Source organism: Choloepus didactylus, chromosome 1, assembly GCF_015220235.1.
Source record: "Choloepus didactylus isolate mChoDid1 chromosome 1, mChoDid1.pri, whole genome shotgun sequence".
NCBI classification, from domain to species: domain Eukaryota; kingdom Metazoa; phylum Chordata; class Mammalia; order Pilosa; family Megalonychidae; genus Choloepus; species Choloepus didactylus.
Genome location: NC_051307.1, coordinates 224,105,917 through 224,128,146, shown reverse-complemented (window position 1 = coordinate 224,128,146; position 22,230 = coordinate 224,105,917). Strand labels below are relative to the sequence as shown.

The window sequence follows — 22,230 nt, the reverse complement described above, 5'->3', positions numbered from 1 at the left end:
GGGAGTCCCAGAAAGAGAAGAAAGAGAGAAAGGAGCAGAAGGAATATTCAAAGAAATAATGACAGAGAACTTCCCAAACTTAGCAAAAGATTTGAACGTGCACATCCAAGAAGACCAGAGAACACCAAACAGGTAAAAAAGAAGAAAAACACACCCTGTCATATATTGGTCAAACTTTCAAATTCAAAGGACAAGGAGAGAGTTCTGAATGCTGCAAGAGAAAAACAACATGTTAACTACAAGGGAGTCCAAATGAGACTAATTGCCAATTACTCATCAGAACCCTGGAAGCAAGGCAGCAGTGGGGTGAAATACTTCAAGTGCTGAAAGAAAACAATTGCCAGCCAAGAATTTTATATCCAGCAAGACTTTCCTCCTAAAATGAGGGAGAGATTAAAACATTCTCAAATAAAAGCTGGGGGAGTTCATCACCACTAGACCTACCTACAAGCAATGTTAAGGGAGTTCTTAAGACTAAGGAAAGGACACAAGACATAAAGAAATAAAGACTTCTAGTAAAGGTAATCATTTGGTTAATTACAAATACCAGTACTATTATATTGTGTTTTTTGGTAGGAAACTCCACTTCTTACTTCCTACAGGTGCCAAAGTGCAAATGCATAAAATTTAATGATAATCTATGGTTTGGGATATATAATGTAGAAAGATATAACTGGTAAAAAGTACATTAAAAGGTAGGAGTACAGAGGAGTATAGGAAAAGTATATGTGCATGCTATTGAAGTTGGTATCAAACTAAATAAGATTGTGATATATTTAGGATGTTAAAATTTAACCCCCTCTCCAAGTTGAGGCTGGCACTGCAGGCAGCAGTGGCTGTGCGGTGAACTAAGTAGCATTTGTGGTGGGGTGCAGAGCCCCAATCTGACCAGGTGCTGCCCACAGATCCTCAGCCCAGGGCCACGGCCCCTGCCTGGTACCACTGAGACCTGAGGCAGGCCACTGACACCACCACTGCCACAGAGCTGCTGGTGCCCAGCAGGCCACAATGGCAGCTTCCTGGTCCTCAACAATGAGAAGGTGGGAGAAGACTTAGCGCTCTGCATCCTGTATCAGAAGCATGTGCATACATACCACATTCTGCCTGACGGAGAAGATTTTCTGGCCATGCAGACCTTGAAGAGCATGGCTGTGGACTGCTTCTAGACATCTAGGTAAGCTCATCAGCCTGAACACCCAGCCCAACCAAGGCTTCATGTGCACCCTGATACTGCCTGTGGAGAAGTGAGAGCCAGATCCGCTGGACAAGCACAATGCCTCAAATGGGGAGGATAAGAAGTCCCCACTAGCCCCATGCTCTGGATTGGATCCACCTGCATTTCTGCCCCTATGGGACCCAGCAAGCCCCCACCAGTCCCTGAGACCCCCACAACTCCTGAGAATGTTCCCAATGGCCTGAGCACTATCTCTCACGAGTACCTGAAGGTTAGCTATGGGTTGGGGCTAGAGGCTGTACAGGGTGGAGCCAGCAACCTGCCTCACCTCACCCGGACCCTCACCACCTCATGCTGGAGGCTGCAGACTGAGGTGGACAAGGTCCTTTCAGGACTGGAGATCCCGTCCAAGATACCTGACCACCAGAGCTCACCTACAGTGACCTGCCCTTTGAAGCAGCACAGCCCACCGCTGCCACTATGGAACAGGCACTAAAGAGCCTGATGCTGTAGATGTCGGTGCTAAAGTACTTCCTGTCTGAAATTCAGAAAAAGGCCCTGAAGGCTGTGCAGGATATGAGCTCCACAGCACCTCCAGCTCCGCAGCAGCCATCCACATGTAAGGCCAAGACCATCCATGTGCAGGCCTTTGAAGTGAAGGTGGATGTAACCCTGGGTGACCTGACCCAAACTGGGAAGTCAAAGAAGTTCACACTGAGCATGGATGTGGAAGGCAAGCAGACCAACGGGAGGACTGGACAATATTCATGCACAACCACATTTATCAGTTGATTAAGTCCTAGTATGTCCAGAAAAACTGGGTGTTATACTTGAGAAGGAGAAGGAACACATCCAGCCTAAGGTCTTCATCTTTGTCAGTGCTAGGAAGTGGGAGGCCTTCTGCCAGCTGCTACAAATCATGAAGAATAAGCATTACAAACAGGACAAGCCTGACATGATCTCTGTCTTCAGAGGCACCTGGAAAATGGAAAGTGTGCCGCCTCTGAAAAATGTAACATGTTGGTTCACATCAAAGGGTCTGTCTGGGGAAGACTCTGGATGAGGTCACAGTGATCATACCTCATGACACCTATGTCTTTGGGACTCAGGAGAATTTGGTGGGTGACCATGAGTGGCTGGAACTACAGTGCGGGGGTCTAAAGGAGCTCACAGATCTGGATTACCACCCAACTGCCATGCAGTCCCTTTGGAACATCAAGGTGGCCATGCTGGTCAAGCCCAAGCATGAAAACCGCATCAGCCATGTCAGTATCTCCATTGCGAAAACTGACATTGCCAACACCCTGGGAACAATGAGGCTGTGGGTGTCTCCTTCATGTTCAATGGTACGTCATTCAAGTTTGTGAACTGCCGGCTCACTTCAAGAAATGAGAAGACTGCTCAGCAAAACCAGAGCTACCTGGATATCTGCAGGTGCTCTCACTGGGCAACCAGAAGCTCAGTGCTTTTGACATCTCTGCATTTCACTCAGCTCTTTTGTTGCAAGGACCTAAATACAGTACAGACATGGATATCCAGGAGATCCTACACTACATCTGCAGGAAGCAGTCTGAGCCCTTGCTCAGGGTGGAACAGCTCAACTTGGAGTGGGAGAAGGACAAGGTCTTCCTTCAATTCAGTGAGGAGGAGATCTCCTTCCCACCCACCTACCGCTATGAGAAGGGTTCCCAGGACACATAAGCCTGGCACAAGCAGAAGCTATCTGGAATCTGAACCAATGTGCCCTCATGGTGTGACTGGATTCTCTGGAAATCCTATCTCGAGACCCACCATCATCTGCAACTCCTATGGTTGCACCAATGACACTGTCACAGTGATCACTCCCTGACATTTGAGACATGTGAGGTTGTAGTTCACTCTCAGTTCATCTGCAAAAAAGGGCTCTCAAAGACTTTAGACCAGGCCTACAATGAGTTTGAGAGCATCGAGGCCACTGTGAAGACTGCCAGTCACACCAAGTTCTTCATTCAAAGAAGAGCTTTGAGAATGATGCCCAGAGCAGTAAAACATCAATTTCCTCAAGGTGCAGTGGTCCTCATGCCAACCGCCCACACTAAAGCCCATTCTGGCTGACATTGAGTACCTGCAGGGTCAGCAACTTCTGCTCACAGTCAAGTCCACGGGCTATGAATCCTACATAAGTCCATGGTTGCCCTCAAGTCCACATCTGACAGCATTGCCCAGCAGTTCTTGACATTCCTGTCCCACCAAAATGAGACAGGCAACATTCACGGCTCCATAAAGGTGCAGGTGCCCACTGGGCAAACATGAATGTCTCTATGAGTGAATCAGCATTGAAAAGAACAAAGCAGGAACAAAGAGCAAAGCTCCCCCCATGTTCTGGGGTAGCAAATGGCCAAGACAATGAGTGAAGTGGACTAAGATCCTACTGGGCCTGGCCACTCAGCACTCCTCCCAAGCGCTCTGTAGTTGCAACCATCTCAGGACTGCCCTTGCACTATAGCTGGCCCCTTAGCTTCCCTCCACCCCATATTCAAGAGAGCATCCAGCCTGTACACAACATTTTGAGTGAAGTACACCACAAATAAAGGCAAACACTATAATGTCTCACTAATACGGACTAACTACAATGTGTAAACTCAGAATTGAACCTTAGAACACAGCCTAAGAGGGAACAATTATTGTTCCCTAGATTGTAAGCTCTTACAGCAGTCAAATCTATTCCTAAATCATAACAGCTATCTCCAAACTTTGAGATGCTGATCCCTTAGTGTATAACCTGATTGGTCTCTGGAATACTGGATATCTCTGTGACATCTGAAACTCAGAGCTAGAGCTTAGCAGATATGAATGTCAGTATTAGCACATACACCAACTGTTTAAAAAAAAAAAAAAAAAAAAAAAAACAGCTGTAAAAGAGCCCATACTTCAATTAGTGATATGAATGAAGCAGATCTCATTAAGACTAGGGCAATCCGGGCCAAAGGGTAAGGGTCAAAACTGACTGTGTTTTAAAACTTCAACTTTCATGTGAGACCAAGGGAAGAGGACCTATATTTTGTAAACAGTATAACTTTACAGTCAGTTTGCTCAAACACCACAATCACATGGAACTTTGAATACAAAGTGAGATATGGCAGGTTTCTACAGGTTAGAGTCAAAACAGTGACACATCCCAAAGTAATCTGGGCAGAGAATAAAAATATATTTGCAGGGCCCCCCTGGGGAACTGGGGGAAAATGTGGAAGAGTTGGACTTCCTCACCTGGACTGATGCTGATGTTGTCGCAGACATTGAGGACTGGCGGGTTGATGAGCTGAGCCCTCTATCACAGGACTTGCCCTTACAAAGCTCATTACTGCAAGGGAGAGGCTAGACTTGCATATAATTGTGCCTAAGAGTCTCCCCCTTAGTACCTCTTTGTTGCTCAGATGTGGCCCCCTCTCTCTCTAGCTAAGCCACCTCAGCAGGTGAACTCACTGCGCCCTCCCCCCTACGTGGGACCTGACTCCCAGGGGTGTAAATCTCCCTGGCAACGCAGGATATGACTCCTGGGGATGAATCTGGACCTGGCATCGTGGGATTGAGAATATTTTCTTGACCAAAAGAGAGACGTGAAATGAAACAAAATAAAGTTTCAGTGCTGAGAGATTTCAAATGGAGTCGAGAGGTCACTCTGATGGACATTCTTATGCACTATATAGGTAACACCTCTTAGGTTTTAATGTATTGGGATAACTAGAAGTAAATACCTGAAACCATCAAACTCCAACCCAGTAGATGGTTATACAGTCATTGAAGATGACTGTATAACAATGTAGCTTACAAGGGGTGACTGTGATTGTGAGAACTTGTGGATCACACTTCCTTTATCCAGTGTATGGATGCGTAGAAAAATGGGGAAAAAAATTGAATGAAAAATAGGGTGGGATGAGGGGGGGATGATTTGTGTGTCCCTTTTTACTTTTATTTTTTATTCTGATTCTGATTCTTTCTGATGTAAGGAAAATGTTCAAAAATAGATTGGGGTGATGAATGCATGACTATATGATGGTACTGTGAACAGTTGATTGTACACCATGGATGACTGTATGGTATGTGAATATATTTCAATAAAACTGAATTTAATTTAAAAAAAAAGACTAAGAGAGCTGTGAAAGAGGAAAGAGGGAGACCAGAACAAGAAGGGGTTCCCCAGAGATGTGAATGAGAGGTAATGTGAAAGGAAATGTGAGGAAATAGTTTACCCCATCCTCTGGATGCCATGTGTATCAGCCAACAATACAACTCTCATATTGGTAATGGAATGTACCTGCACATCCTCCCATATGACACAGACATAACTAAATGGTTGCAGTGTGTCCTGATAACAATCACTGAAGAAACAGGTGCTGTACAAGGTACTGTATCTATATATGAGTTCACCGAGTGCCATCAGGCACCAAGACTCCCCCAGCCAGGGGTTCTCAAACTTCAGAGTGCATATTCTGGGAGATGATTAAAATAGCACACAGATGGGGGTTAGTAGTACAAATATAAGAATATTCTCATCTATGAACTAAAACAAATGTATGACACTATTACAAGGTGTTAATAATAGGGTGGTATATGGGAAAAAATACACCTAATGCAAACTGTGAACTATAGCTAGCAGTAAGATTATAATATTCTTCCACAAGTGTAACAAAGGTACCAGATTAATGCTAAGTGTCAATAATAGAGGGTTATAAGAGGTAGGGAGGGGTTCTTTTTGGAGCAATGCATATGTTCCAAAATTGATTGTGGTGATGAGAGCAGAACTCTGAGATTACACTAAGAACCACTGATTGTACACGTTGGATGGATTGTATGGTATGTGAATAAAACTGCTTTAAAAAAATGGCAAAAAAAAAAAGCATCCAGGAGGACCTGGCAGAAGAGAGAGAGTGTCTGCAGGCTGGGTGAGGCAGACATGGTCGCCTGGCTACAGGCCATCAGTTTGGAGCACTATGAGGAGGGGCTGGTGCACAATGGCTGGGACGACCTGAGGTCTGTCAGTAATGTCACTGAGGAGGATTTGGAGGAAGCTGAGGTGCAGGACCCAACTCACAAGTGCCTCCTTCTGGATATTCTTCAGTTCAGCAAGTGATGACGAAGGCCAAATGAAGTTGTGGGCTCAGCCCCTCTCCAGTCCCCACGAAGGCCCAGCCTATCCCTGGGGTTGAGAAGTTATGAGAGACAGGACAGTATGTTTCTGCCTATTTATTGAGAAGACCATACTCCACCACCCAATCAATTGGAGCACCCTGATTAGGACATCGTGCCCCCCAACTTACAGGCCCAGGGACAGGAGATCAGTTGCCACAGTTACCAGGGGTCTTGGTGACTTTGTCTATCCTCCCTTTCTGGACCCCTCCTCCCAGTTCCAGTGGTCTAGGCCCCATTCTCACCACTGTTTCAGCTACTTAAGCTAATAAATTTAGCAAAGTGGCAATATACAAGATTAATGCACATAAGTCAGTAATGTTCCTATACACTAAAAATGACCTAACTGAAGAGACACTCAAGGAAAAGATTCCATTCTCAACAGCAACTAAAAAATTAAATACCTAGGAACACACTTAACCAAGCATGTAAAAGACCACTATACAGAAAATTACATAACTTTACTAAAAGAAATAAAAGGGGACCTAAAGAGATGGAAAGATATTCCTTGTTCATGGATAGAAAGGCCAAACGTTGTTATGATGTCAATCCTACCCAAACTGATCTACAGATTCAATGCAATTCCAATCAAAATTCCAACAACCTACTTTGCAGACTTGGAAAAGCTAGTTATCAAATTTATTTGGAAGGGAAAGATGCCTTGAATTGCTAATACACTCTAAAAAAGAAAAACAAAGTGGGAGGACTTATACTTCCTGACTTTGAAGCTTACTATAAAGCCACAGTAGTCAAAACAGCATGGTATTGGCACAAAGACAGACATATTAATCAATGGAACTGAACTGAAAGTTCAGAAACAGACCCCCAGATCTATGGTCAACTGATTTTTTTATAAGGCCCCCAAATCCACTGAACTGGAACAGAACAGTCTCTTCAACAAATGGGTCTGAGAGAACTGGCTATCCATATTCAAACTGGAACAGAACAGTCTCTTCAACAAACGACTCTGAGAGAACTGGCTATCCATATCCAAAAGAATGAAAGAGGAACCCTACCTCACACCCTATACAAAAATTAATTCAAAGTGGATCAAAGACCTCAATATAAGAGACAGTACCATAAAACTCCTAGAAGATAATGTAGGGAAACTTCTTCAAGACCTAGTATTAGGAGGTAGCTTTTTAGACCTTACACCCAAAGCATAAGCAACCAAACGAATAACAGATAAATGTGAACTCAAAATGCTTCTGTACATCAAAGGAATTTGTCAAAAAGGTAAAGAGGCAGCCAACTCAATGGGAGAAAATATTTGGAAACCATGTATCTGATAAGAGACTGATATTCTGCATACATAAAGAAATCCTACAACTCAACGACAATAGTACTAACAGCCCAATTATAAAATGGGCAAAAGATATGAAAAGGTATTTCTCTGAAGAGAAAATACAAATGGCTAAAAAACACATGAAAAAATGTTCAGCTTCACTAGATATTAGGGAGATGCAAATCAAGATCACAATGAGATATTTCACACTAATAAAAATGGCTGCCATTAAAAGAACAGGAAACTACAAATGCTGGAGATGATGTGGAGGAATTGGAACTCTTATTCATTGCTGGTGGGACTGTATAATGGTATAGCCACTGTGGAAGACAGTTTGGCGGTTCCTCAGAAAACTAGATATTTAGTTACCCTACAATCCATCAAGTTCACTTTTCAGTATATACCCAGACCTGAAAGCAATGACACAAACAGATGTTTGCACACCAGTGTTCACAGCAGCATTATTCACAATTGCCAAGAGATGGAAACAATCCAAATGCCCTTCAACAGATGAGTGGATAAACAAAACGTGGTATATACACATGATGGAATACTACACAGCAGCAAGAAGGAACAAGGTCGTGAAACATATGACAACATGGATGAACCTTGAAGACTTAATGCTGAGTGAAATAAGCCAAACACAAAGGAGAGATATTGTATGCTACCACTAATGCAAACTCTGAAAAATGTAAAACAAGTGTCTTATAATGTAGAATATAGGGAACCTAGAGATAGTCAGAAGCTAGTGAAGGGGGAGTGATAATCTAATATATTCAGATATGATCAAGAGGGTGATCTTAATGGTACGGGAATGGTCAGGTGTGACTGGCTCATTAATGGGATTATAAGTTTCAGTGACTCATTGAAGGTGAACATGTTTGTAAATGTTTTTTTTAAAGGCATGTAACCTACAGAGTAGCACCACAAACCTAAATAAGCATTTTGGGCATGATGTAATATATGACACTGGTGCAGAGGGTTAACAACAGAGTGGTATGGAAAAACTACCCATTATGCATTAATGAACATATTTAATAGGAATATCTTACCAACTCTACACTAATACTAGGGATGAATAATTAGCAGCTGATAAGAGCTCTGGTATGTATTATATTATCATACTTGCTTAAAGTTGAGAGTGATGATGATTGTACAACTAACTGAAAACAATGTTAAGAAACTGACCATTTATCTTGGGATAGAATACATATTAAGCGAAATTAAGAACTGTGCCAGTTTGGATGTATTATGTCCCCCAAAATGCCATGTTCTTTGACGCAATCTTGTGGGAGCAGATGTATTAGTGTTGATAAGGTTGGAATCCTTTGATTGTTTCATGGAGATGTGACTCAATCAACTGTGAGTGAGACCTTTGATTGGATAATTTCCATGGAGGTATTTCCCCACCCATTCAGGGTGGGTCTTAACTGAATCACTGGAGTTCTATAAAAGTGTTTGCAGACAGAAGGAAGAGCTGCAACCAAGAGATACACTTTGAAGAATATACAGGAGCTGAGAGCGGAGCTGGAACATAGCCTGAGATCAGCAGATGCCAGCCACATGCCTTCTCAGCTAACAGAGGTTTTCCAGATGCCACTGGCCTTCCTTCACTGTACATATACTTGTGTTGACGCCTTCATTTGGACATTTTTGTGGCCTTCAGACTGTAACTTTGTAACCAAATAAACCCCCTTTATAAAAGCCAATCCATTTCTGATATTTTGCATTCCATCAGCATTAGCAAACTGGAACAGGAACCCACTACTTAATAAATCAAGCCCTTGACTTGAGGCTTGCTCTTCTGAAATTTAGGGTTGTAAACAGGAGGCTGGGCCCTCCTATAATTACACCTAAGAGGTACTCCAGGGAACCTCTTTTATTGCTCAGACATGGCCTTTCTAAGCCCAACTCAGCAAATAAATTCATTAACCTGCCCCCCATGAGGGACATGACTCCCAGGGGAATGAATCTCCCTGGTGACATGGGAGAAGATTCCCAGGAATGAGCCTCGCTCTGGCAGGGAAGGACTGAAAATGCCTACTTGACCAAAAGGAGGATAAAAAGAAAGATAACAAACTGAGGTCGTGGTGGCTGAGAGATCCCAAATAGAGCTGAGAGGCTATCCTGGAGGTTTCTCTTATGCAAGTTCCAGCTAGACATCTCAAATGGCCACAGTATGCCCTGCTCTTACCAAAAGTAGTCCCCAAATACCTAAGTCCCTACCTGAGATTCTATAAAAGATGCACTCACTGAGTTTTCTCTCTCAGAAACTTAAGTCCACCAGAGTATTCCTATGCCAGACAAGTCCTAAAACCCAGAGGCAAGAGCCTCTTTGAGTTCAACTATCAGATGCGGCCCTCTTCCCCATCTGTTGACATCCCCTTTCAATATAAATAACTTAGGGTTCTCACTGCCTAGACACCCATGAAGATGGATAAAGAGATTGAGAGGAAGGGGTACAACAAACAAGATAAAATTTAATGAAGGTCTATAAATACTGAAATTTATATAATTATATACATATTTTGGGATGCTAGGGTGTTGGAAGGGCTGGAAGGAGGTAAATGTCATGATGGAACTATAGCCTATAGCACCCTTTGGGATGTGCTCTATAGCTGCTCATTGAATTGTGCCTTAAGGTCTTCATCTTTCTACATATATCTTGTATTGCGTAATCAAGAAAGAACTGAAACTGTAGAACTGTAACCCATAACAATTTTTGAAATTTCCTATATGATTGCTTGTTGAACTGTACATTGAGAGATGACACCTTTCTGTATATATGTTATATTTTACAATAATGGAAATGGCTGAAGTTGTGGAACTGTGACCCAGGACATTCTTTGAAATTTGCTAACTACTTGTGAAATCATACTTTGAAAGTTATCACTGTTATATAGATATATGTTAAAGTTCACAATAAAAAATACTATTAAAAAAAAAACAACAACAACAAAACCCTAAACCAAGGATCCTAAACTCTGGCTGCACATTTGAATTCTTGGAAACCTTTATAATACACCAATGCCTAGGACCCAACTCCAGAGAATAGGACTTATGTAGTGTGGAACCGAGCTCCAGATATGAGTGTGCTTTAAAAATTCCCCCAGGTGATTATAATGTACAGTCAATGTTGACAACTGAACACCTTTTCCCCCTTGCTCAGATACAGCTGATGACTTAACTTCCCACTTTACTGAAAAAACTGAATCAGTACAAACTCCCACATACTACCACTAAATCTACTCATGTACCTACATCTGGACCCTTTACTCCACTCCCCATTCTGAGCTAAGAGTGACCCCTCCACTGTATCTTCCAGCCCATCACCATTCAACCCAGCCAAGGACCTTGTTTGATCATTCTCTCTTTCTAGCATCTCTCCTCTATACTATTCATTTCCATTACCATTCAAACATCCACAGATAGTAAAGAATCTCTCTCTTGACCACACACCACCCAGCAAAGATTTATCTTTCATCAATATCCCCATTTCTCCTCTGATTCTCTGAAATCCTCTCCAATCAGTTTCATCCATGCTACTTCACTGAAGCTGCTCTTATCAAACTTCACTAATGATCTGTACATTGCCAAATCCAGTGGTTAATTCTCAGCCCTCATCTTATTAGACCTCTTGACAGCATATAATGCCATTACTCAAACCCTCCTCCTTGCAAAAGAACACAATTGGACCCTTACCCCATACCATATACAAAAATTAATTAAAAATGAAAAAAATGGATGAATGACCTAAATATAAGAGCTAAAACTATAAAACTATTAAAAGGAAACCTAGGGGTAGGAGAAATCCATTTGGCAATGGATTCTCAGATATGACACTGAAAGCATGAAAAGCAAAAGACAATATAGAAAAATTGGACTTCACCAAAATAAAAAACTTTTTGCATCAAAGGACATTATCAAGAAAGTGAAAAGACAATCTACAGAATGGGAGAAAATATTTGGAAATCACATATCTGTTAAATGTTTAACATCCAGAACGTATAAAGACTTCTTACAACTCAACAACAAAAAGGCAAACAACTCAATTAAAAAACAAAACAAAACAAAAAACAGCAAAGGACTTGAACAGACATTTCTCCAAAGAAAATACACAAATAGCCAAAAAGCACATGAAAAGATGCGCAACATCATTAATCATTAGGAAAATGCAAACCAAAATGACAATGAGTACTATCTCACACCCACTGGCATGGCTTTTATTAACAAAACAGAAAATATGATGTAACCACAGTGGAAAACAGTTTGGCAGTTCCTAAAAAACTTTAACAAAGAATTACAACATGACCCAGCAATTACACCCATAGTTATTTATCCAAAAGAACTGAAAACTGGACTCAGATACTTGTAGACTTACGTTTACAGTGACATTATTCAAAATAACCAAAAGGTGGAAACAACCCAAGTGTCCATCAACAGAAGAATATACAATGGGATATTATGCAGCCATAAAAATGAATAAAGTTTCAATATATGCTATGATATGGGTGAACCTTGAAAACATTATGCTGATTGAAATAAGCCAGACACAAAAGGAAAAATATTGTATGATTCCACTTATATGAAATACTTAGAATAAGCAAATTCATAGAGAGAGAAAGTAGATTAGAGGTTAGCTGGGGTTGGGAGGAGAGCAGAATGGGGAGATATTGTTTAATGGGTACAGAGTGTCTGTTTGGGGTGATAAAAAACTTTTGGAGACAGTGTGATGGTTGTACAACCTTGTGAATGTAATTAATACCACTGAATTATATATTTAAAAATGAGTAAAACATCACATTTTATTTATATATATTTTACTACAATAAAGTTAAAAAACTTAAAAAGCAGAACTCTCCTGGGGAGAAAAAAAAGATCGGAGATAAATGAAATAGAAATCAACAACAACAAAACCAATAGAGAGAATCAACAAAACCAAAAATTGGTCCTTTGAAAAGACTGATAAAATTGACAAACTTTTAGCTAGACTGACAAAGAAAAGAGACAACTAAAATCAGAAATGTAAAAGGGGGACATTACTACCAACTCAATTGAAATAAAAAGGACTATATGAGGATACTCTGAACAACTGTACACCAATGAATTAGAAAACTCAGATGAAATGCACAAATTCTTAGACATACACAAACTACTTACACAGACTTAAGAAATAGAAGATCTCATCAAACCATTACTAGTAAAGAGATTGAATCAGTAATCAAAAGCCTCCCAAAAAGAAAAGCCAAGGACTAGGTGGCTTTACAGGGGTATTTTGCCAAAATACTCCAGGAAAATTTAACATAAATCCTGCTAAAACCCTTCCAAAAAAAGTGAAGAGGAGAGAACACTGCCAAAGCCAGAAAAAGATACTACAAGAAAATTACAGACCAATATCTCTATGACTATACATGCAAAAATCCTCAACAAAATAGTAGCAAACTGAATCCAACAGCACATTGAAAGAATTATGAAGCATGATCAAGGGGGATTTATCCCTGGTATGCAAAGGTGGTTCAACAAAAGAAAATCAATTAATGTAATATATACCACATTAACAGAATGAAGGAAAAAAAAACCACATGATCATCTCAATTGATGCAGAAAAGACATTTGACAAAATCCAGTGCCCCTTCTTGATAAAAACCCTTTAAAAACTACGAATAGAGGGGAAATTCCTCAGCATGATAAAGGGCATATATGAAAAACTCACAGTCAATAATCCTATTAAATGGCGAAAGACTGAAAGCTTTCCCTTTAAGATTAGGAACAAGACAAGGATGCTCACTGTCACCAATGTTTGTCAACACTGTACTGGAAGTTCTAGCCAGAGCAAATAGGCAAGAGAAAGAAATAAAAGACTTCTAAATTGGAAAGAAAGAAGTAAAACTTTCCCTATTTGTAGATGGCATGAGCCTATATATAGAAAATCCTGAAAAATCCATCAAAAAGCTCCTAGAGCTAATAAATGAATGCAGCAAAGTGGGAGGGTACAAGACCAACACCCCAAAAATCAGTAGTGTTTCTATACACAAGCAATGAACAATCTAAAGAAGAAATCAAGAAAGAAATTCCATTTACAATACCAATTAAAAGAATCAAATAGCTAGGAATAAATCTAACCAAGGATGTAAAAGACTTGTATACAGAAAACTAAAAAACATTGCCAAAAGATCAAAGACCACCTAACTAAATGAAAAACCATTCTGTGTTCATGGATTGGAAGACTAAATATTGTTAAGATATCAACTCCACCTAAAGTGATTTATAGATTGAGCACAATCCCAATCAAAATTCTAAAATCAACCTTTGCTGAAATGGAAGAGCCAATTATCAAATTTATATGGAAGGGTAAGGGGCCCCAAATTGCCAAAGCCATCTTGAAAAAGAAGGAAGTTGGAGGACTCACACTTCTATATCTTAAAACTTATCACAAAGCAACAGTAACCAAAATAGCATGATACTGGCACAAGGACAGACATATAGACCAATGGACTCAAACTGAGCTCAGAAATCAATCCTCACATTTATGGCCAAATGATTTCGACAAGGGGCAAAGACCACTCCATTGGGAAAGAACACTCCCTGCACCAAATGGTTCTGGGAAAATTGCGTCTCCACTTGCAAAAGAATGAAGGCAGACCCCTACTTCACACCTTATGCAAAAATCAACTCAAAATGGAACAAAGACCTAAATATAAGGGCCAGAACTATCAAACTTCTGGGAAAAAAAATATAGGGAAGCATCTTCAGGAACTTGTGTTAGGCAATGGTTTCCTCGATTTGACACCCAAAGCACAAGCAACAAAAGAAAAATGAGATACAAGAGAACTCAAAAATTCTTTAAATTTGGGGCCTCAAAAGACTTTATCATAAAAATAAAAGGACAACCTACACAATGGGAAAAAATATTTGGAAACTACATATTCTATAAGGATTTAATATTCAGAATATATAAAGAAATCCTTCACCTCTTGCAAATAGGCAAAAAAAAAAAATTTTTTTTAAATGGACAAGAGACTCCTCAGTTCCTCTTTCTTCAGGTTAGGAGTCGGACACCCATGAATCTCCCCCACCTCCCCCGCCATTTCTCACCCAGGCGGCAGCGGTGGTGGTGGTGGTTTGCAATGTTCGGCTTCAAAAGAAAAGCTGTAATTGGATTAAACCTCTACTGTGGGGGTGCCGGGTTGGAGGCAGCGCTATCCCTTCAGGAGGGCGGCTTTTCTCCCAGAGGAAGGAGGCTAGAGGCAGAGAGGAAGCGGGCGCGGTGATTGGCAGAAGCTCGAGCGCGAGCCCCCAGCTGACCTTGCGCCAGACACCCGGATGGTTGTGTGGCCCGCGCGCACTGGGGCCGAGGGCCCTGACGTCACCCAGACGCCTGCAAGGCCGACGTTCTTCGTTCTTCGCTCCCACGTGCTGCACGTCGTCACCAGAGGAGATGGAAGCCTAGGCCTCTGACGCCCTTATGTTGCCTGAAGCGGAGCTGTAAGGATACCAACCGGAGCTGCTAAGGAAGTGACCGAAAGCCCTGCCCGTGCTGGAACGGGTAGGAGAGGCCACTGAAGTCCCCGGCACCGACGGGTCACTTCGCTCGACTCCGCACTCAGCAGAGGATGAAGAGTAGGAGTTATAGCGGCAGTCGCTGGAGATCATCTTTAGGTATCCTCAGGAACAGGCAACCGGGGCCAACGACAGAAAACCAGCTGATGGGTCTGGGGCCGCCAGCAGAAAGGCTTTAGAGAAAGGTCGGGGACAGTGTGCAGTGCCACCACGAGACGGCTTTCTAAGGCATGCTTCAGAAACTGGACATCAAAAACGATGATGTCACATCTCTGTTTCCAGTGATGGTCCATATTTTCAGTCAAGGAATAACAAACGAAAGGATTGTGACTCTTACTTATTTTGGCGCCTTTGTGACCAAACACCTAAAGAGTATAAACCAGGAAAGCTTCATCGAACCATTACCAGAAGGTATCACAGACATTGTCGAAAGGACAAAAGGAGACTGGCTAGTTGAAGAAAGAGGCTGGGATGGGTTTGTGGAATTCTTCCATGTAGATGACCTAGGAGGTGGCGTCAGAAATCTGCTGTTGGCTTTTGCAGGTGTTGCTGGAGTAGGAGCTGGTTTGGCATATCTAATAAGATAACCTGGTTAAGTGCAATAATCGACTCTTAATAAACTCCAGCCACCAAAACCCCACACTCCTGCTGTGAAACTGACGTTAGACATCAAGCTGCCCAGGCTGTAACCTCTTCTCTAAGAGTCCTGCTCTAGCATCCTAGCCAGAAAAACAAGTGGCAAGAGGGTTATGGCTTACCAGGATTAAAACATGGGAAAAGTAGTTCCTCCTTCCTTGAAGAGTAATTGTCTAAAAGAAGCGAAGTTCCATTTCAGCAACAGGCAAACTTTGGGAGGTCACAGAGGAGGACTTTTAGATTTAATGAAGATGATAAGGTGGAAAGACTTAATTTCCTTGTGTAGAAGAGTGGCCAGTAGCCAGCCTAGTCAAAGAATTCAATAAATATGTCTACTGAATACATTAACTTCCTATAGTGTTAAAAGAGAATCACCAACAATACCAGTGACTTGTGTAAAATGAATTTAAGCTACAAGTAATACAGCTATAACTAGAAGTCTCAGTACTGTACAACAGAGTGTGAAGGAAAGCTTTTTCCTCTAAAATTAGCTTTCCCAGGTATACTTCTTGAAGAATTGAAAGTCCAAGTGCTTAGGACATTTTTACTTGTTTTACTTTTGTCTTAATTTAGTGATTCTTAGTTATAGTCTAATAAGGGCTGAGAATACTTGACTTAAGAATTACTATAGTTTTTTAAACAATGTGCATATTGTTTAAAAAAAAATGGCAAGAGACTTGAATAGAACATTTTTTCCAAAAGAGATATACAAATGGGCCAAAAGCACATGAAAAAGATGCTCACATTAGCCATTAGGCAAATGCAATTCAAAACCACAATGATATACTATTTCATACTCACTAGAAAGGCTACTTTTAAAAAAAACAGAAAATTACAAGGTGTTGAAGAGGATGTGGAAAAATAAGGAACATTCATTCATTGCTGCTGGCATGTAAAATGGTGGTGCAGCTACTGTGAAAGTCATTCTGGCAGTTCCTCAGAAAGTTAGGTATAGATTACCAGGTGACCTGGCACTTCCCCACTTCCAGGTATCTAACCCAAAAGAATTGAAAAGCAGGGGACTCAAACATATATTTGCACACGGATATTCATAGCAACATTATCCACAATTGCCAAAAGACAGAAGCAACTCAAGGGTCTTCAACCAATGAACAGATAAACAAAATGTGGTAAATACACACAATGGAATATTATTCAGCTATAAAAAGGAATGAAGTTCTGATACATGCAACAACATGGATGAACGTTGAAGACATCATGTTGAGTCAAATAAGCCAGATACAAAAAAACAAATACAGAGTCGGGCAAGATGGCAGCATAGAGAGGAGTGGAAGCTAAGTAGTCCCCTGGAACAACTACAAAAAACCAGAAACAACTAGTAAATAATCCAGAATAACTGCGGGGGGACAAACGAGACCATGCATTCATCATACACCAACCTGAGTTGGGAGGAATGCCCGAGAACACAGCATAAAATCTGTAAGTAAAACCTGCGGAACCAGGTCGGGAGACCCCCTCCCCCATAGCCCGAGCTGCAAAGCCTCGTGGTGCCAGAGGGAAGCTCTCTCCCAGCAAGCGAATACAGCTCAGCTGAGCTCCAGCTGGGGTTTTAAGTAGCGAGTGTGAACTGCTCACTACAGGTATGCAGCCCCAAAAAACAGACAGAGGCTTTGGGTGACGACTGACCTTGGAGAGCCTTGGACTGGGTCTGAAGGGGGCTATCTGATTCTTTTTGTGCTCAGTGGAGAAAGCCCCAGTCATTTTCAGTTTCCAGGGCTGTGAAGCGGAGAAGGGTGGAGACAGCACAAGCAGAGAGTGAGACCATTGAAATGCTAATGACCTCCACCTGGGGGCCCTGTCTTCTCTAGGAGGAAAGGGGTGGGGCCCTTTCCATTCACAACCAGACCCCAGAGCCTGGGAGATCACGGCCATACCTCCTCACACCAGTCAAGAATTATAGGCTAACAGGCGTCACCTGCTGGGCAGAAAAGCACAGAGACCCAAAGCATCAAAGGGTGGAGCAATTTTCTAAGACACACCTGCAGGGAAACCAGATACTGAATATTTCTTCCCTCTGGGACCTGAGCCTGTTCTGGTCTGAGAAAACCCGATTTGGATAACCAAGGAAACCATGCCTAGACAACAGAAAATTACAACCTACATGAAGAAAAACAAAGTTATGGCCCAGTCAAAGGAACAAATGTAGACTTCAACTGAGATACAGGAATTTAAACAACTAATGCTAAATCAATTCAAAAAGTTTAGAGAAGATATTGCAAAAGAGATAGAGGCTGTAAAGGAAGAACTGGACATGTATACGGCAGAAATCAAAAGTTCAAAAAACCTACTAGTAGAATCTATGGAAATGAAAGGCACAACACAAGAGATGAAAGACACAATGGAAACATACAACAGCAGATCTCAAGGGGCAGAAGAAAACACTCAGGAACTGGAGAACAAAACCCCTGAAAGCCTACATGCAAAGGAGCAGATGGAGAAAAGAATGAAAAAATATGAGCAACGTCTCCAGGAACTCAAGGATGAAACAAAGTACAATAATGTACGTATCATTGGTGTCCCAGAAGGAGAAGACAAGGGAAAGGGGGCAGAAGCAATAATAGAGGAAATAATTAATGAAAATTTCCCATCTCTTATGAAAGACATAAAATTACAGATCCAGAAGCGCAGCGTACCCAAACAGAAGAGATATGAAGAGAGCCTACGCCAAGACACTTAATAATCAGATTATCAAATGTCAAAGACAAAGAGAGAATCCTGAAAGCAGCAAGAGAAAAGCAATCCATTACATACAAAGGAAGCTTAATAAGACTATGTGCGGATCTCTCAGCAGAAACCATGGAGGCAAGAAGGAAGTGGTGTGATATATTTAAGATACTGAAAGAGAAAAACCACCAACCAAGAATCCTGTATCCAGCAAAGCTGTCCTTCAAATATGAGGGAGAGCCCAAAATATTTTCTGACAAACAGACAATGAGAGACTTTGTGAACAAGACACCTGCCCTACAGGAAATACTAAAGGGAGCACTACAGGGTGATAGAAGACAGGAGTGTGTGGTTTGGAACACAGTTTTGGGAGATGGTAGCACAACAATGTAAGTACACTGAACAAAGGTAACTATGAATATGGTTGAGAGAGAAAGATGGGGAGCATGTGAGACACCACAAGAAAGGAGGAAAGATAATGACTGGGACTGTGTAACTTGGTGAAATCTAGAGTATTCAACAATTGTGATAAAATGTACAAATATGTCTTATTACGAGGGAGAACAAGCAATGTCAACCTTGCAAGGTGTTAAAAATGGGGAGGCATTGGGGGAGGGATGCAATCAGCATAAACTAGAGACTGTAACTATAGAATCATTGTATTATGCTTCCTTTAATTGTAACAAAGGTGATATACCAAGGTGAATGCAGATAAGGGGGGGTATAGGGGAGGCATGTTAGACACTTGACATTGGTGGTATTGTCTGATTCTTTATTCTACTTTGATTTAAGGTTATTTTTCCTTTTGCTGCTTCCTAGCTGTCATTTTTTTTGTTTCCTCTTTCTTTTGCCTCTCTACCTTCTTTGACTCTCCCTTCTGCCTTGTGGAAGAAATGTAGATGCTCTTGCTTAGTATGAGCAGAATATTCAATTAGAATGAACTTAAATGTTTGGAAATGAACAGGGGTGTTGGTAGCAAGATGTGAGAATAACTAACAGTGCCGAATGGTGTGTGAATGAGGTGGAAAGGGGGAAGCTCAGAGTCATATATGTCACCAGAAGGAAAGTTGGAGGTCAAAAGATGGGAATGTATAAAACTGAATCCTATGATGGGCAATGTCCATGATCATCTGTACAAATACTAGAAATCACTTCATGAACCAGAACAAATGTATGACAATACAATTAGAAGTTAATAATAGAGGGGCATATAGGGAAGAACTATATATCTATTACAAACTATATACTACAGTGAGTAGTATTTCAACATTTTTTCATAAACAGTAACAAACGTACTAAATCAATACTAGGAGTCAACAATTGAGGGGGTTGGTTAGGGATAGGGGAGGTTTAGAGTTTCCTTTTCTTTTTTTCTTTTTTCATCTTTCACTTTATTTCTTGTCTGGAGTAATGAAAAATTTCTAAAAATTGAACAAAAATTAAGTGTGATGGATGCACAGCTGTATGAGGGTACCTAGGGGCAAGTGATTGTACACTTTGGATCTTTGGATAATTGTATGGTATCTGAACAATCTCAATAAAAATGAAAAAAAAAAAAAAAAAAAAAAAAAACCAAATACAATATGGTCTCATTAATATGAAGTAATTAGAATCAGAATCTAGAATATAGGTTACCAGAGGTTGAGGTGTGGGTAGGGACTAGGAAGGGAATTTAAGGCCCAAAATGTAGAGTTCCTATTTGGAACCATAGAAATGTTTTAGTAATGGGTGGCGGTGATGCTAGCACAACATTGTGAACATAATTAACAGCATTGAAATACTTATCTGTATGTGATTAAAAGGGGAATTGTTAGGTTGTATATATGGTAATAGAATTAAAAAAATTTTTTAATCAGGAAAAAAAAGAGGTAAACTAAAAAAAAAAAAAATTTAGTTAATACCTACTTTAAATCAGAAACATTATTCCCTGAAATCAGAAATTCTACCCTCCAAAGTTGAAAGAGTACATATTCAATTCTTGGAGAGAAGCATTGAATATAATTTACCCACTGACATCATTTACCTTTCATGAAACAAATATAGAACCTTAGCAAAATAAAACATTTAATTAAGGAACTTATCATTGTGTCATTAAGTAATTTTCCAAGATTACTGCTTTTTCCTTGTAAAAGTTACTGAACTTTCCATTGTTGGCTTGTTCTGTTTCCTGTTCTCTCTTCTAACTTCTTTCTGAGAATAGGATGTCTGATATAAGGGGGTTGCTCGCAATTTAAATACGAAAATAATTGGAAGCTCAGCACTTACATAAAACAACTGCGTTTATTACAAGATACTGTTTCCTCTAGACTCTTTTAAAGAATTGTATGCCTCAAAACTTTACCACTCCCACCAACTCTCAAACATTGTGGAGTTTAGGCCATCTCATTTTAAATAATGTTTCTTTCATACCTCAGTGGATCTTAGTCTATGGCGTTCTCTAAGGGAAACTGAAGGCCTCCTCTCACCGCTTCTTTACCCCTTTCATCAAGAATGAGACAAGTCCATTACCTCAACAGTCTTCAAGTCATCTTTCTCTCACTTCCTCTCCCAAGTGACTAAACAGACCTGTGGAGTCAAATATTCTAGTTTTCTGCCTCTCTCCTTTTCCTCCATATCCTTCTTTCTTTGCCATCAGTGTTAAGATCCACAATTCACATGAGGTAGGGGGAAACAGAGTATTTGGTTTAAGCTTCCATCTCTGAAAAATAAAGCAGTCTTCCATTGCCACCACCCTAAAGGACAGAGTTCTACACTGAAGTTTGGAATCAAAGTACAACTAATAAAAGGATGTTCTGATGCTTTTATTTGCCTTTTCTCTGCATATATTTCTCAGGGATCTTGCAGAGAAGAACAGAACTAGGACAAAGCAAAATCCAGCCAGGAGCAGCAGAATGTATTGTCCCTGAGTGGCCTGCTGGCCTCAGAGGCTTTGCTGCTTTCCGTCTCTGTGCCTTTGGGCAACATATTACTTTCTCCAATTCTCCATTTCATTTGCCTAGCATGTAATACACTATCAATAAATATTAGCTTAATTTTACTATCATTCTTGATGCTGGTCTAATTTAATCCATTTACTCCTATTCCAGCATTTATCTCCAATCAGAAAGGATTATGTATGCATCCGGGGTTGTTTGTTTTTGTTTTTCAATTAAGGTGAAATTCACATAACATAAAATTAAGCATTTTAAAATTAACAATTCAGTGGCATTTAGTACCTTCATAGTCTTGTACAACCATTACCTCTATCTAATTCCAAAACATTTTCATCACCCCCAGAAGGAAACCCTGTAGTGATTAAGCAGTTGCTCCCTTCCCCTCTACCCTTCCCCAAGCACCCCTGGTAACCACGAATCCGTATTCTGTCTCTATGGATTTACCTATTCTGGATATTTCATGTAAATAGAATCATACAATATGTGACCTTTTGTGTCTGGGTTCTTCCACTTAGAATAATGTTTTGAGGTTCCTCCATGTTGTAGCATGAAGGAGTACTTCATTCCTTTTTATGGCAAAATAATTCCCCATTATATACACAGACATACACACACACACTCCATTTGCTTATCCATTCATCTGTTGATGGATATCTGCCTAATTTTTTTTAATCTGAGGCAAACAGAATAGTTGGCTTTGTACAGAGAAGATAAATCATGAAAAGTAACAGTAAACTACTGTGGTTTTACTATGATACATCATTGAAAATCAGGAAAATCATGTGGTGGCT

General features: G+C 40.6%; 2 pseudogenes; both read left to right on the top strand.

Moving 5' to 3' along the window:
* The window catches only part of LOC119526988, a 68,185-nt pseudogene extending 64,622 nt beyond the window's left edge, over positions 1-3,563 (top strand).
* Positions 3,564-14,752: 11,189 nt separating this feature from the next.
* Positions 14,753-15,772, top strand: LOC119529124 (annotated as a pseudogene).
* Positions 15,773-22,230: the final 6,458 nt, after the last annotated feature.